At 41.0% G+C, this 15,627-nt stretch overlaps 2 protein-coding genes across 2 annotated transcripts in view; one reads left to right on the forward strand and one right to left on the reverse strand.

Annotated features, from left to right (window-relative positions):
- The window catches only part of LOC118658034 (E3 ubiquitin-protein ligase MARCHF1-like), a 76,957-nt gene that overhangs the window by 44,503 nt on the left and 16,827 nt on the right, over positions 1–15,627 (forward strand). The window lies entirely within an intron of this gene.
- Positions 11,734–15,627, reverse strand: part of TMA16 (translation machinery associated 16 homolog) — a 44,830-nt gene continuing 40,936 nt past the window's right edge. Inside the window, exon 8 of the mRNA XM_036312900.1 lies at positions 11,734–13,161. The gene's annotated coding sequence lies outside the window, so the exon portion shown is untranslated. The remainder of the gene's footprint in view (positions 13,162–15,627) is intronic.

The following is a 15,627-nucleotide window of genomic DNA, read 5'->3' on the forward strand; positions in this document are numbered from 1 at the left end:
GGCTGGCGGCGGAGGGCACGGTTGGTGTTTTCAATCGGGAGGGAGTCGCAGACTCTGAGCTCCAGATACAGGCGAGTCTTTAGGGACCCAGACTCAAACAGAAGAAGCGGGACTGTCTGGCTTCAGTCAGAGGGAGTCCAGCTTTCTCTCCGAGGTTTGCAGCGGTCACTGGGACTCAGAGAGGCAGAGCCCCTGGGGACAGGACTGAGAGCTGCCATAACTGCTCTCTCCAGCCCACCCTGTTGATCCTGTGCGACCCACCCCCCCCAAGCCCTGCACAGAGGCATTTGCCGGATAGCCTCAGGCAAAGGCTAGATTAGCACCTCCCTAGAGGACAGAAGTTCTCTCACTGCTGACACAGCTGATTCTCATAGCCACTTGGCCTGGAGGTCAAACTCTCCCTGGTATTAGCTACAACAATCAAGGTTTAACTATAAGACTTCGCACAAAGACCACTAGGGGGTGCACCAAGGAAGCATAACAAAATGCGGAGACAAAGAAACAGGACAAAATTGTCAATGGAAGATATAGAGTTCAGAACCACACTTTTAAGGTCTCTCAAGAACTGTTTAGAAGCCGCCGATAAACTTAATGAGATCTACAAGACAACTAATGAGACCCTCGATGTTATATTGGGGAACCAACTAGAAATTAAGCATACACGGACTGAAATAACGAATATTATACAGACTCCCGACAGCAGACCAGAGGAGCGCAAGAATCAAGTCAATGATTTGAAATGCGAGGAAGCAAAAAACACCCAACCGGAAAAGCAAAATGAAAAAAGAATCCAAAAATGTGAGGATAATGTAAGGAGCCTCTGGGACAGCTTCAAGCGTACAAACATCAGAATTATAGGGGTGCCAGAAGATGAGAGAGAGCAAGATATTGAAAACCTATTTGAAGAAATAATGACAGAAAACTTCCCCCACCTGGTGAAAGAAATGGACTTACAGGTCCAAGAAGCGCGGAGAACCCCAACCAAAAGGAATCCAAAGAGGACCACACCAAGACACATCATAATTAAAATGCCAAGAGCAAAGGATAAAGAGAGAATCTTAAAAGCAGCAAGAGAAAGAAACTCAGTTACCTACAAGGGAATACCCATACAACTGTCAGCTGATTTCTCAACAGAAACTTTGCAGGCCAGAAGGGAGTGGCAAGAAATATTCAAAGTGATGAATACCAAGAACCTACAACCAAGATTACTTTATCCAGCAAAGCTATCATTCAGAATTGAAGGTCAGATAAAGAGCTTCACAGATAAGGAAAAGCTAAAGGAGTTCATCACCACCAAACCAGGATTATATGAAATGCTGAAAGGTATCCTTTAAGAAGAGGAAGAGGAAGAAAAAGGTAAAGATACAAATTATGAACAACAAATATGCATCTATCAACAAGTGAATCTAAGAATCAAGTGAATAAATAATCTGATGAACAGAATGAACTGGTGATTATAATAGAATCAGGGACATAGAAAGGGAATGGACTGACTATTCTTGCGGGGGAAGGGGTGTGGGAGATGCGGGAAGAGACTGGACAAAAATCGTGCACCTATGGATGAGGACAGTGGGTGGGGAGTGAGGGCGGAGGGTGGGGCGGGAACTGGGAGGAGGGGAGTTATGGGGGGGAAAAAAGAGGAACAAATGTAATAATCTGAACAATAAAGATTTAATAAAAAAAAAAGAAGAAGAAATTGTCCGTGATGGTGATGCCTACTTTGGCATGCTTCCTGAATAATATGCCTATTTTTCTGCTTGCTATACAGTTAGGGAGTCATTGTTGATGCCATGTCTAGTCATTTGTCTCTTCTAAAGATTCTTCTAAAAAGCAAGTTTCCATTTATTCACTGCCACCCTTTAAATTATTCATAGACTTGGAGTGAGGTTTTTTGCCATGAATGGACACAAAGCCTCGTGAATCACAGTGGCCTTTAATGTAGGTGATGGGTTCATCTATTATGCTTGTCTATTACTCAGGAGAAAGAAAATAAATGTCACTTGAACAAAAACATTGTTCTTGTCCTCAACGGCACACTCTGCTAGGTTACCAAGGCCCTGCACATGTGGCAGCTGTCACTGTCCACCCACTGACACCGTCTCAACTCAGAGGAGCTTGTGCTAATGTTTCTCAACTTTGTAATTAGAGACAACTCCTCTGCCCTAATGTGTGTCCTTCCAGTCCCCGTTCCCTTCTATGACCTTAAAGCCAGGAAATACAAAGGGAAGGTCCAGCCACACAGTATGTCCCCATGCACCCAGGACCCATCTCTGATAATATTAGGTGGATCACAGCATGAGATTATGTTGGGGGGCTGGGGGGAAAAAACCCTCAAAACAGCAGTCTAAGCCAAAGAAAGGCAGAGCTCCATTTACCTTTTAAAAAATCATTTATGAAAGAAAAATGCAAACTCCTCATTTAAAATTGCTTTATGGTGATTTTTAGAAGAGTATCAACACTGTGTACTAAGAACAGTGTCACCAAGGGACCCTTGGGAGGGAAGGAAACAAAGTTGGTCAATAATGTAGGTTTTCAGTAACAGACTTTGTCTTAGAGGCAGGACACTGCAGATAAATCCCTCTCAGCCCTGCCAGAGTAATTGGACCACAGGACACTTACGTTAGCAGGTTTTGTTTTCTATTCAACTAATAACCAGCTTTGTTGTGGTCATCCTTATGGTGCTCATTATTTAAGAATATGGAATACGGGCAAGTGCTATTCCCCATAGAGGAGCTTTGTAGGCGACTCGGGTGGAAATCAAGAGAGTCTGGGCAAGACACACTTTTCTTAGCCGAATCAGCTTTCAGAGATGAGGCAGGAACTCCTGAAATCCTGTGGGGGGTGCGATGGTGTAGAGGGAGGGGGGCAGACTCTTGAACAGCACCCTTGCACTTTCTGTTTTCTTCCTGCTTTCCTGACTGCCTCACCCACCTAGATTTTTCATCTGTTTCCTAACAAGGTTCATGATAAAAAGTGGGAACTGATATTTTATAGGTCAGGTAACACTGCCTTGCAGCAGGATTAGTTTCCTTTTAACCTAATTTGGTAGATAGTTTCCAATCTTGACATACTAGAAGGTCCTGCATTGCCATGGATTTCTTCATGCAACTAACGCATGTTGTCAAGGCAACCCACAGCACTGTGTTCTCCACTCTGGAAAACCAGTTCCAGCGTTGCAAACCTTAAATCACAATCATCTCTCGTAATACACGGGGTCAAAGACATTCCCTGTATGCACAAAACTATTACTTTTTTATAAGACACCATGTCATTACAGTGAAAGAATTTGACTTGAGGGGTAATGTGTATATTAAAGCGTTAAAGTTAAAATAATTCCCTAGCATTTATGTCCTATCTCTGCATTTCCAGGAGATGTGAGGTTGTTGACTACAGGCCATTACATTTTTGAAGCTGTAGGAACGACGTTAGCATATTTGACTAATTTCTGTGTCTATTGACGGCAATCACTAGCGTTTCCGTGGTTTGTGACATTAAATCAATTAAAAGCAATGTACTTGCTGGGGTTAATATCACCCACCTGTTGTATATATTTTCCCCTTTTAAGAATTCAGACCCAGTTTTGAGAGTTCTTTCTGTGAAAGTGGGGGGAGCTCCACAATTCTCCACAAGCTATTCCCACATCACATCTGAATTCAGGGACTGACACCTGGGCTCCCAAGTGGTTGCTTTGAAAGAAAAATCCCATCTGAGGGTATTTTTGTTTGTCTGTTTGTTTTGTTCATTAGATTCCACATATAAATGAAATCATATGGTACCCATCTTTCTCTGACTGGCTTATGTCACTTAGTGTAATACTCTCCAGGTCCATCCATGCTGTCACAAAAGGTAAGAGTTCCTTCTTGTTTACAGCTGAGTAGTATTCCATTGTGTAAATGTACCAAAGCTGTTTGATCCCCTCATCTATTGATGGGCACTTGGACTGCCTCCAAATCTTGGCTATTGTAAATAGCACTGAAATGAACATAGGGGTGCATATATTCTTTTGAACAAGTGTTTTGGGTTTCTTCAGATATAGTCCCAGAAGTGGGATCTTGGAAATACAACTCCCAGGCTACGTTTAACTTACACAGTGATTGGAAGTGATCCTTAGTCATTCATCGAGTACTATTGATCTGGATTTGCAGTTAATTTTTCAAACATTTGTAAGACTGCCTGCCCCTTTCATTTTTGTTCAAAAGTTGATAGTCTAAAGGTTGAAACATAAAATCATGTTTCATTTCCTGATTCCCAAAGGTTTGAGAACGTAAACATGTGGCTTTAAAGGAAGTTTCTGTATGGGCCCTAATGGCTCAGGGCATTTTCATGTTGCATGTTTACTAGATATAATGTAGCTCAGCTCCTTTCTGCTGCCATTCTTATTTCAATAACCTAAGACATTTTATTCATATAAAATAGTACAAATTATCACATCCACTATAGAAGAATTGGCATTATTTTCTTTCCATCATTGTGAGTTGATAGATCAGGCATTCAAATGTCAGTCAGTTTAAAACGCCTTGTAGTTTGCTTAGCTCAGCCCGCTCTTGCTACAGCTTTCAAACATGATTAGCACTCCATCACCATGCACAAAGTGTTTGAGCTTGCTTACAAAAATAAGCACCAAAAGTCAGGTGAATGGTTAAGGAGGTTGTAGTAAAAGAAAGTGAGTGCAATAAAATCATAAGGCAAACGTAAGGAAGATGCATACCGTAGGTCTTGTATACTATTTATATGGGAAGTGTAACTTGCTCCCAAAATGCTTAGCAGTCGAAGCAAGGAGGGAAATGTAATCACTTAAATAATGTATAGTATATAAATATAAATATTTCAGCAAATACATAGATGATGAGGTCAATGTGGTCCTAGGGAAATTACCACTGGAATTGCCATTAAGTGAATTTGACAGAGGTGTAGCTCTTTTATAGTGATAATATACTAAGATGAATCCTGTTAATGGCCAGGATGTTGAGCCAGAATTTACTGGTTGCTTACTGATGCCAAGCACTGTGCTATGTGCTTTGTTATAAAACCTAACCTCATTTAACCCTCTTAAGAAACACAAAATAGGTTTTCTTATAGTGTCACAAGTGAGAAAACACATGGGAGGCATAGAGAGGTTAAATAAATTACTTAAGGTCTTAGTTTTTATGCAAAGGAATTAGAGTAGCCAAATCTACTTCAAAAAGCACAGAATTGAAGGAGTATAGTACTATCTGATGTAAAGACTACCAAAAAGCTACAAATAACCCTGCAGGAATTAAGGCAATGTAGTGTAATTGTCAAGGCTGACAAATACATCAGTGAACCCCACTAGAGAGTCCAGAAATAGGCCCACTCATATATAGTCCAATAATTTTTTGACAAAGAAGCAAAGCAGTTCAGTAGGGAATGTATGGTCTTTTGTTTTCCCCCCTTGGCTCCAGGTTTCTTTATTATTCGCACCTCAACAAGTCTCATTTCATTACGTCTTTGAAATCGTAATATAATGTTGGTGATTAACCTTAAAGTGACGATACTATGGTCTTTTAATAAATGCAAAAAAATAAATTATGATCCTATCCACTCCCTACATAAAAATTAACTGAAAATGTACCCTATAAATGTAAAACCTAAAACAATAACACTTCCAGAAGAAAACAGGAGAAAACCTTTATGACTTTGGGTTGGCAATGATATTTAGATATGACATTAAAATAAGATCCACGAAAGAAGTCATGGATCTAGATTGGACTTTGTCAAAATAAAAAGCATATACTATTCAAAAGCCACTGTTAAGATAATGAAATGGCAAGCCACATTTTGGGAAAATATTTTAAAATTATATATCTGATAAAGAATCCTGAAAGTTTAACAGTAAAAACAATCCAATAAATTAAAATGCGCAAGAAATTTCAATAGGCACTTCACCGGAGAAGATATACATTTGGCAAATAAAAATATAAACAGATGTTCAGCAGCATTAGTCATTGGAGAAATGCACATTAAAACCACAGTGCTACCACTACATACCTATTAAAATGGCTAAAATCAAACAGACTGATCATATCAAGAGTTGGGAAGGATATGGAAGAACTTGAATCCTCTTAATGTTTCCACACACTGTTGGTGGAAACATAAGTGGTCTAACCACATTAGAAAACAGTTTGGCAATTTTTTAAACAGATAAATGTACACCAACCAGACAATCTAGCCATTTCACCCCTGGGTATTTATCCAATGGAAATAAAAGTGTATGTCCATAGAAAGACTTGTACATAGAGGGTCATTACAGCTCTATTTTTAATAGCCCCAAACTGGACACAACACAAATGTTCATCAAGTGAACAAATAAACACATTGTAGTATAGCAATACAATGGAATATTACCATCAGTTAAAGGAATGAATATTGATACATTACACGACATGGGTGAATCTCAAAATAATTATGCTGAGTGGAAAAAGCCAGATAAAAAAGAACATGCAGTGTTGTCATTCCATTCATATCATTCCATTCATCTAGGAAATGTGTAATAAGTTGTGGTGACAAAAAGCTTATCACTGGCTGCCTGGTGAGGGGGACTGGTGAAGGGTGGGAGGAAATACAAAAGGATAAGAGGAATTGGAAGGATAGATGTGGTTGTATTCTTGATTGTGCTAGTTTCACAGGTGTATAATACCATACATGTCAAAACTGACCAACTTCTTACACTGTAAGTATATGGAGTATAAATGTCAATTATTTCTCAACTAGAGGCCTGGTGCACGAAATTCATGCATGGATAGGGCCGGCCTGGGCCTTCCTTCCCCTGGTTGCCATCTGCTGGCCGGGGCCTTCATTCAATCTGCACTGCCCCCTGGTGGTCAGCACACATCAAAGCGAGCGGTCAAACTCCTGGTTAGTCGAACTCCCAAGGGTATAACTTGCCTATTAGCCTTTTATTATAAAGGATAAAGTTGTTTTTAAATGATATAAACAGAAAACAGTTTGGGGTTTGGTGTCTCACGATTGTTCAGTTCTTGCTTCCCCTCACTAGTGAAAGGATATCCAAGGGCACCCCACCCCCACCCCTTCCATATGCACAAATGTCCTGGGACAAGGCTAAAGGGAGCGGCCAGGCCAGTTACGCAGAGAGGTGCTGAGAGAAGTGTTGTGGCACAGACGGAAACACTCCTGCTTGGTAGCCAATGGGGGATCGATGGGTGGAGATCCTGGGCTCCAGGACACAAGTGCAGACAATAAGTGGTTTTAAAGTTAAGGAAGGATGGTCTTTGAGAGGTGACTCAGACCCTGTGGGGCTCTCATCTGTCAACATCTCTCCAAGTAGTCCTCTGTTAGACCCAGTCTCCAAGTCCCTCCTGAGCAGTGAGAACTCTGTCTGCTACAGGAGCTTGTAGATGACCCGTATTAGTCATGGCTCCCAACCTGGGTATAAATTTCCTCCTCTCTCCATTCTCTGATCTCTTCTCAGCACAAAAGAAACCTGCCTTTAGACTTTCCTAATTGTCAATGTCAAGCATTCTGTTTCTTCCCATCTTCGTTCTGCTGGTGCTCCAAAGAAATAAAGATACATAAGACTTCAATTTCGATTCAGGCCTGGCCAGTGTGGCTCAGTAGTTGAATGTCGACTCATGACCCAGGAGGTCACGTTTCGATTTCTGGTCAGGGCACATGCAGGCTCGATCTCTAGTAGGGGGCATGCAGGAGGCAGCCAATCAATGATTCTCTCTCTTCATTGATGTTTCTCTCTCTCCCTCTCCCTCTTCCTCTCTCTGAAATAATAAAAACATTTTTAAAAAACTATAAAAAATTTAAACTTGATCTGAATGTTTACACTCTAATGTATGTTATGTGCACATGAAGAAAATTTAAGGTATACATTGCAGATAACATTATAAATTATTTTATTTGTTTTACCTTTCCGTATTTTCTAAATGTGCTATAATGAACATATAGTTACTAAAATAATAAACTATTGTGAAGTAAAATCTGAGCGAGACATACAAGCAGGTTTTCATGTTGAAGGGAAGGTGGCTATGTATAAAGAGAGTTCTAGCCCAGCCAGTGTTATTCAGTGGTTGAACTTCAACCTATGAACAAGGAGGTCACTGGTTTGATTCCCAGTCAGGGCACATGCCTGGGTTGTGGGCTCAATCCCCAGTATGGGTTGTGCAGGAGGCAGCCAATCAATGATTCTCTCTCATCATTGATGTTTCTATCTTTCTCTCCCTCTCCGTTGCTTTCTGAAATCAATAAAAATATATTTTAAAAAAATAAAGAGAGTTCTAGAAGGTAAAAATAAATGTGGAAGATATGGGGTGAAAGATCATAGAGAATGATTATTTTAGACTGCAGGAAGGACATTTTCTCCTCTTCAGTAACAGGGAAGGAAGTAAGAAGGGTGTGATGCAGTTATAAATACATGTTTAGTCTGAAAACAGGAAGTTATGGGAGTTTACCCATGAGACGACCAACGTTTTCCAAAACAAAAGTCATATCTAATAAGAGCCATTGTCAGGATATCAGTTCTTTCCCTGACCTGAGGAGAAAAGCTAGTAGCAGGGGCTACTGGGTAGCCACCCTCTCTCCTGCTCATCCTCCAAGCAGCTGAAATAATGATTTTTCTAAAACCCTGGTCCTTTCTGCCTTACTCCTTGGAGATTTGCTTAAACTTGGTCCAAACTTCAAATCCATGGTCAGGGACAATCTACACCTTACACCTGCTTTCAGCAAGGTCCTACAACTTACTTTTCCTGTTTCCACGTACTCCGTCTATACCGGCTGCTCCATGTAATCTGATCTCTGTAGATTTTGTCCCCAAATTCATTCATCTCTGCATTTGGTGAGTTCAGTTGCAGGAGAGGAATCCAATCATAAAGCTAGAACCTTCCATCTTCTCCTCAGCAACTCCCCAGTACTCTCAGCTCTCCCATCCCCCCATCTCCTCCAACCTACAGAGAAGGTGTTCCCATTGTCTCACTTAAAGACATCAGCCAACCCGTGTCCCTTCTGGTCTTGCTTTTTCACCCCAATGAGTCATAAAGAAATTTCCATAGAAAAAAAACTCAATGAAGGAAATACAGGAAGAACATTTCCTACTTCTCTCTGCACATGAGTTGTTCCATGTCAATCCCATGCCCCACAGCCCTGTGCTATGAGTTGATAATCGAGGCTCTTCATCATCCTGGCTGCCCACTCTTCCCACCTCCTCCTGCCCTTTCACCTCACACTCCTACTCAGTCTTCGCAGTTTCCTCAGTCAGGTTTCTATACCACACAACCCAAAGTTCACTCTCTTCTTTCCCCCTTTGTCATGCTCAGCTCAAGCACTGGAAAGCTTTTATGATCTTTGATAGAAAGGGGATTTTAATGGGAATATGATATCTTCCTGCCTCATTTTCAATGTGGGTAACTGAATTTCCCCTCTATCTTTATAATAAATTCTTGGAATGATACAAGATTGGTTTACCATTTAATTTCTATCCTTTGCAGGAATCCAATGATACTAGAGAAACTGACTGCTGAATCTGCAGTGGGGAAAGGTGTTTATAATCAGGATTTTAGTAACTGGGAATGAGGACATAGAGAAAGAAGGAAGGCCAACCCGTTTTTATTGGATTTCCAAAGAGATGGGCAAAAAAATGACACTACTAAATAAGTAAATAAACTTTTTTATTTATTTCAGAGAAGAAGGGAGAGGGAAAGATAGAAACACCATAATAAGAGAGAATCATCCATTGGCTGCCTCCTGCATGCCCTCTACTGAAACCCGAGCATGTGCCCTGACCTGGAATTGAACTGTGACCTCTTGGTTCATAGGTCAACACTCAACCACTGAGCCACATCAGCTGGGCAATAAACGTTAGAATAAGAATTCCTCTCACGTTCATGTCTCACTCATATGCTCGGAGGTAATAAGGAATCTGTTCTAGAATGTCACTGGTGCCCCAAGAAATTGCACATAGAGAGCAAACTGACCTAAAGGAGCATTACACAACACAGGCTTCTCGGCAAGAGCCCTGGGAGGTCCACAGCAAGATTGCTCTGGTGTCCTCTGAACTGAAATGGGATTCTTATCCACCTGGATGCTTCCCTTGCTTCCAAATGACTTCTTCACTGGAGGGAAAGTAGATTGGGGGCTGGTAGGATGACACAGTTGTCTATCACATACAGTAGGATATTGGGACACAGTTGAACTTGCCAGGTGAACATGCAGGAGCCTTACCCATCCTCTCCCACCACCCAGCAGGCTGAGAACCAGCATTTAGGATTTGGAATCCCATCTAAGTCCCGCAAATGAGGAGCCAATGACGGTTACAGAACCATTCTTTGTTTTCCAAACACGTTGACAAGGAAAAAATCCTGAGATGTCCTAAATTAAATTATGGCCGGCCAGAGGGCAGAAGGAAGAGACCAAAAGGGGTTAATCAGTTAACCACTGCGGGGCTCAACCAACAAGACTGCTCACAGGCCTTCGTGTATGTTGGAATTATTAAATTAACTTCCAGGTGGCTATTTCCCAGATGATCTAAAAAGAGAATAGCCAGGCACAGTTGACCCCCAGGAGCCTCCGCTTCTGAGGGACACATTAGCTTTTCGGGCCCTGCTGTGCCCATCCCGGAGCTGCCCGTGTCACCTGCCCCATCCCTTTTGCTACAGCTAATGCAAATCGTTTCAGAATGGCTTACATCTCTCTCCCCCTCCTTGATGTAGAAAATACTTGCAGAACTTCTGGACCACAGGCATGTTGCTGTTTCTTCCTAGCCATGCTGCTGCTGGTTTAGACTCCCACACAGGTCTTTCCTCCCTCCCCCAATTACAGTTGACATTCAATATTATGTCATATTAGTTTCAGGTGTACAGCATAGTGGCTAAACATTTACATAACTTACAAAATGATCCCCCGGGAAGTCTAGTATCAAGCTAGCACCGTCCATGGCTATTATAGTATTATTGACTCGATTCCCTATGCTGTACTTTACATCTCTCTGATTATTTTGTAACTACCAATCTGTACTTCTCAATCCCTTCGCCTTTCTCACCTTTTCCCCTAACCCTCGTCTCCTCTGGCAACCTTCAGTTTGTTCTCTGTATCTATGAGTTGTTCGTTCATTTATTTTCTTCTCTGGATTCCACATATAAGTGAAATCATATGGTATTTGTCTTTCTCTGTCGTATGTCACTTAATGTCATACCCTCTAGGTCCGCAGTGGTCTCATAAACCCTTTCTTTACTCTCAGCCATTCAGCCATGGGAGGCAACCAATTGGGATATGTGTGTCTCTCTCTGCCATGGGAGTTAACATTTTTGTTTAACAATGTCGAGCCCCTGAACCACAAGTTTCATTTCCAGCCTGTGGAGAGAATATGTACCTTCTTCCCTTCCCTGACCCGGTGCTTCCCTATTTTGCAAGAAGTTATATTACTGTTAAGCAATTCAAGGGAGAGCAGTTTAAAGCCAGGGCTTTTAATCTGAAAAGTGTCTCCAACCTTGTTGAGAATCCAATGAACATTATGGACCTCTCCCCAGAAAAAGAAAATACAAACAATACTCTTACATAAAATTTAGGGAATGTATACCTCTGGAAACTTGGAAGAACTCTGCTCTTAAAAAAAAAAAGTCTTCAGTTTTAGGGGAAAAAATTTGTTGTTAATCCTCATCTGAGAATGTTTTTTTTCATTGATTTTTAGAGAGTGGAAAGGAGGGGCAGAGAGAGACACACATATCCCAATTGGTTGCCTCCCGCACATGCCAGACCGAGGCCGAGGAATGAGCCTGCAACTCAGGTACACGCTCTGCGACCCTTCAGTCCATGGGCTGATGCTCAAACCGCTGAGCCAATCCGGCTAGGGCTAGGACAAAATTCTTAGCAAAGGCTGTCTCTAAAATGCCAAATCAAGTTTATATCAAGCCAATTAATTAAGCTTGATGTCAGAGTACTGATAAAACTGATTTTAATATATAGACTAAAACTATTCGTTTTATTTGCATTATAGTTGAATTATTATATACAAAATTTGAATCAGTAGTTAGATTAAAGCTTTATTGGTTGCCCTTTTAGCTGAAGTTGCCTCTTAATATATAACTTAAATTTGTTTGAGATTTATTTCAAAATGTTATGTTGCTAAAAGACTGATAGTAAAATAAAACAATAACAACAACAACAACAACAAAACTCAGCCCAATCACATTACCTGCAATGTTCAGACATGACAGCACTATTAAAGCAGGTTGGAAATAGGTGGCAAGAATTTTTTTTTTTTTTGAGCCATGAAAGTAAGCATTGACAATAGGACTGTCAGTAGAATTGTATAACAGAGATTCCACGGAGAAACTTCTCTTTCCTTTGCTGCTACCCAAAGGAATATTTTAGAAAGACAACTAAACACACACATGCATACACACACACCCACAATGAAAGACCAGTGGGGGAAGAGGTGGAATCAAAGCCCATCATCTCTTGTTGAAGGGAAGTTATACAGCCCCCTGTTCCAACAAACGCACGATTATGACACTAATGTAAGAGTAAACGTCACAAAATCAGGAATCTTGCCTGTGTTGGTCCCTGACTCCTAGGAAGCATCTGGTATGTTGTGATGCTTCACTAATTAGCTCCTGAATGGAAGAAAATCTACTCAGTAAAACTAGAGGAAAGCACACCTGCCCATCACTTACAGTGTTACCCTGGTCAAATCCATTCCGCTTCCTGGGCCTCCGTTTCTTCTAGGAAACAAGGGAGTAAGAGTGAGCCTTTTCCGGCATTTTCTAATGTTTCCAGTCTCTACGATTTTCCTTGGTAGTTGGGTACTTCCTCCTCCACTGCAAGGCTCTTATTTAAGCACAAAGGGTGACAACAGGCCCCTGTAGACCCCACAGGTGCTGTGGGTATTCACGAAGCAGCAGGAAGAGAGGAACACACAACGGGAATAGAAATGGGCTTGAGAAAGGACATCGCAGGTGGCAGTGGCAATGGCATCAGTCCCAAGCAAGGACTTCAATCTCGAGAGAAGAGGGAATATGCCATCTGATGAAATGTAATCCGATTGTTCTTTGTTTTCTTTATGGAGTCACAGTCCGTAATTAAGTATTCCATGGACCGCACCATCGATTTTCTGCTGATTCAACGTGCCTGAAGCAGTCACAGACTGATATCTCTTCCAGAGATAATATTTGTCACCATAACCTTCAAAGGAAAACAGAACACCCCGTGTTCGTTAAAATATTTTAAAAGAAACTTTGTTTAAACGCATCTATTAAGTCTTTAAGTAATTTGTGTTCTTACAGGACAACATATTCATCAACTCAGATTTGGGTGGGGTTTTTTTGTGGGGGGGGAGGAAATATTTTCACTTTTGTGAAAAAGGATTATAAATTAGAACTTATCTCTAAAATAGTTGCCTGGATTTTTCTCTCCTCGGGGAAATAGTTTGCAAACTTCAGCATACGTAAAAATCACTTGGTGTGTTCATTAAGTATGCCGAGCCGTAACCAGTTTGGCTCAGTGGATAGAGCATCAGCCTGCGTACTGAAAGGTCCCAGGTTCGATTCCGGTCAAGGGCATGTACCTGGGTTGCGGGCACATACCCAGTAGGGGGTGTGCAGGAGGCAGCTGATCGATGTTTCTCTCTCATCGATGTTTCTGGCTCTCTATCTCTCTCCCTTCCTCTCTGTAAAAAATCAATAAAATATATTTAAAAAATAAAAAAAAAAGAATGCTGATTCATAAGCCCGCCCCCAGATCTGGATCTAGACAAAGCCGAGGATTTTGCTATTTTAACTGTTACCATGGCAATTTTAATGCAGATGTGCCTAACTACCACATAGCATCTCCCTGCTAGATAGACCTGTAAAATAAGTATTTGTTCATCTTTCCTTTTTTCTCCAATCATTATGTGTGATATTATTGCACCCTCTAGTGGGTGATTTTACTCGTGTTTTATTTTTGTGTTTTTTTTTGGGGGGGGTGGGGGTGGTTGTTCTTGGTTTGTTTTTCTATATTATAAATACCTTCCTCAAAACTTTTAAGAAATCCCATCTCATAAATTCCTTGAAGGGAAACAATGGGAAATCAGGAAAGGTTTATAAGAAAATGGTTTCATATAATGTCAGATTCACAAATATCTAGATATATATGTGGTATGCAACTTACATATATTGTATAGAAGAGAAAATGTTAATCCTGATAAGGTCGACAGAATAATAGAGCGAATCTGCTTTTTACAAATATTTTAGTAACTTTGAATTTACTGGCCACAGTATTTTTAGAGAATTTATATCAGTCAGCTTAATATTCTCACAGGACAGTTTCCAGCACATCAGAACAATAACTTAGATCTTTCTGGTTGCTCCCTCTGGGCACTTTTTAGTACCTGGTGGCCCTCTGACACCTCTACATGTTGGCTTCTAATACCCACAGCTCTTTTCAAGATCCCCTAAGCTTTGGGTGCCTGTTTCACACATCGTGGCTACTATGTCTCTGGAAAACCCTGCTTATCACTGCTAATACTTCAAGGGACACAAATTCAGTTACTCACAGGCACCAGCAAGTACTATGAATGAGTAAAGTGGACAAAGAGAATAGTGGGACTAAGGCACACTGAATTTGTTCCATTTCAAGGAATTAAAAAATAGTTATAATTTTCTAAAGCCCCCTCTGGGTCTAATAAAACATCTGTGAATCATGTAAGACTTTGTTTCATAAACCAGTTAGGAACTCCTGGTTTACTTGAGGGCTTGCTCTGTGCTAACTATTGATGGGTATTGTCTCGTATAATTTTATCCACAACCATGTACAAGGGATAGTGTCATTATCCCAATTTTACCAATGAGAAAACTAGAGGAGGTAGGTCACCTGCCCTAAGACAGTTGCTATTTCCTGCCCGGGCTCTCACCCCAATCCCAGTGCCCCAGGGCCTCTCTGTGGCTTCTGGCCTGGATCACCTGATTGTCACTGTGCTTCTTTCCTCACCCGCCACCCTGATCCTCTGCTTCTCTCCACATGTCCCCACTCCCCCTGTTTTTTTGTTTTTGTGTTGTGTTGTTTTGTAACATCTTCTATGATCTTTTGGCCTCTGATTCTACTGTGTCTGCATTTGGACACCTTCTCATCTGGTAGTTGAAACCTCTGTCTGCAACAGCACTGAGCCACAGTTCTTAGTAACTGATAGCTCCCACTGTAAACAAGCGTTTCAATACAGCATGTGTTTACTATTTTTTTAAATAAGTGCACCTGTTGCCCTAACTGGTTTGGCTCAGTGGATAGAATATCAGCCTGCGGACTGAAAAGTCCCAGGTTTGATTCCGGTCAAGGGCATGTACCTTGGTTGCTGGCACGTCCCCAGTAGGTGTGCAGGAGGCAGCTGATTGATGTTCCTAACTATCCCTCTCCCTTCCTCTATGTAAAAAATCAATAAAATATATTTTTAAATAAAAATAAATAAGTGCACCTGTTTTTAAAGTTTTAAAATGGCATTTCAATCATAATTGGATTTTTGTCATAAGTTGAATTTGCCATTTTTAACACCTCTACCTTTCTACTCAACCGGGTTTTTCTAAGTACTTTCATAACTACGGTGATGTGAGGTCTCTCGGTAAGGTACTATTATATCAGTTGGCCTCAAAAAAAAAAGAAAAAAGAAAAGAAAAGCAA

The sequence above is a fragment of the Myotis myotis genome, unplaced genomic scaffold, assembly GCF_014108235.1.
Source record: "Myotis myotis isolate mMyoMyo1 unplaced genomic scaffold, mMyoMyo1.p scaffold_m19_p_6, whole genome shotgun sequence".
Classification (NCBI taxonomy): Eukaryota; Metazoa; Chordata; class Mammalia; order Chiroptera; family Vespertilionidae; genus Myotis; species Myotis myotis.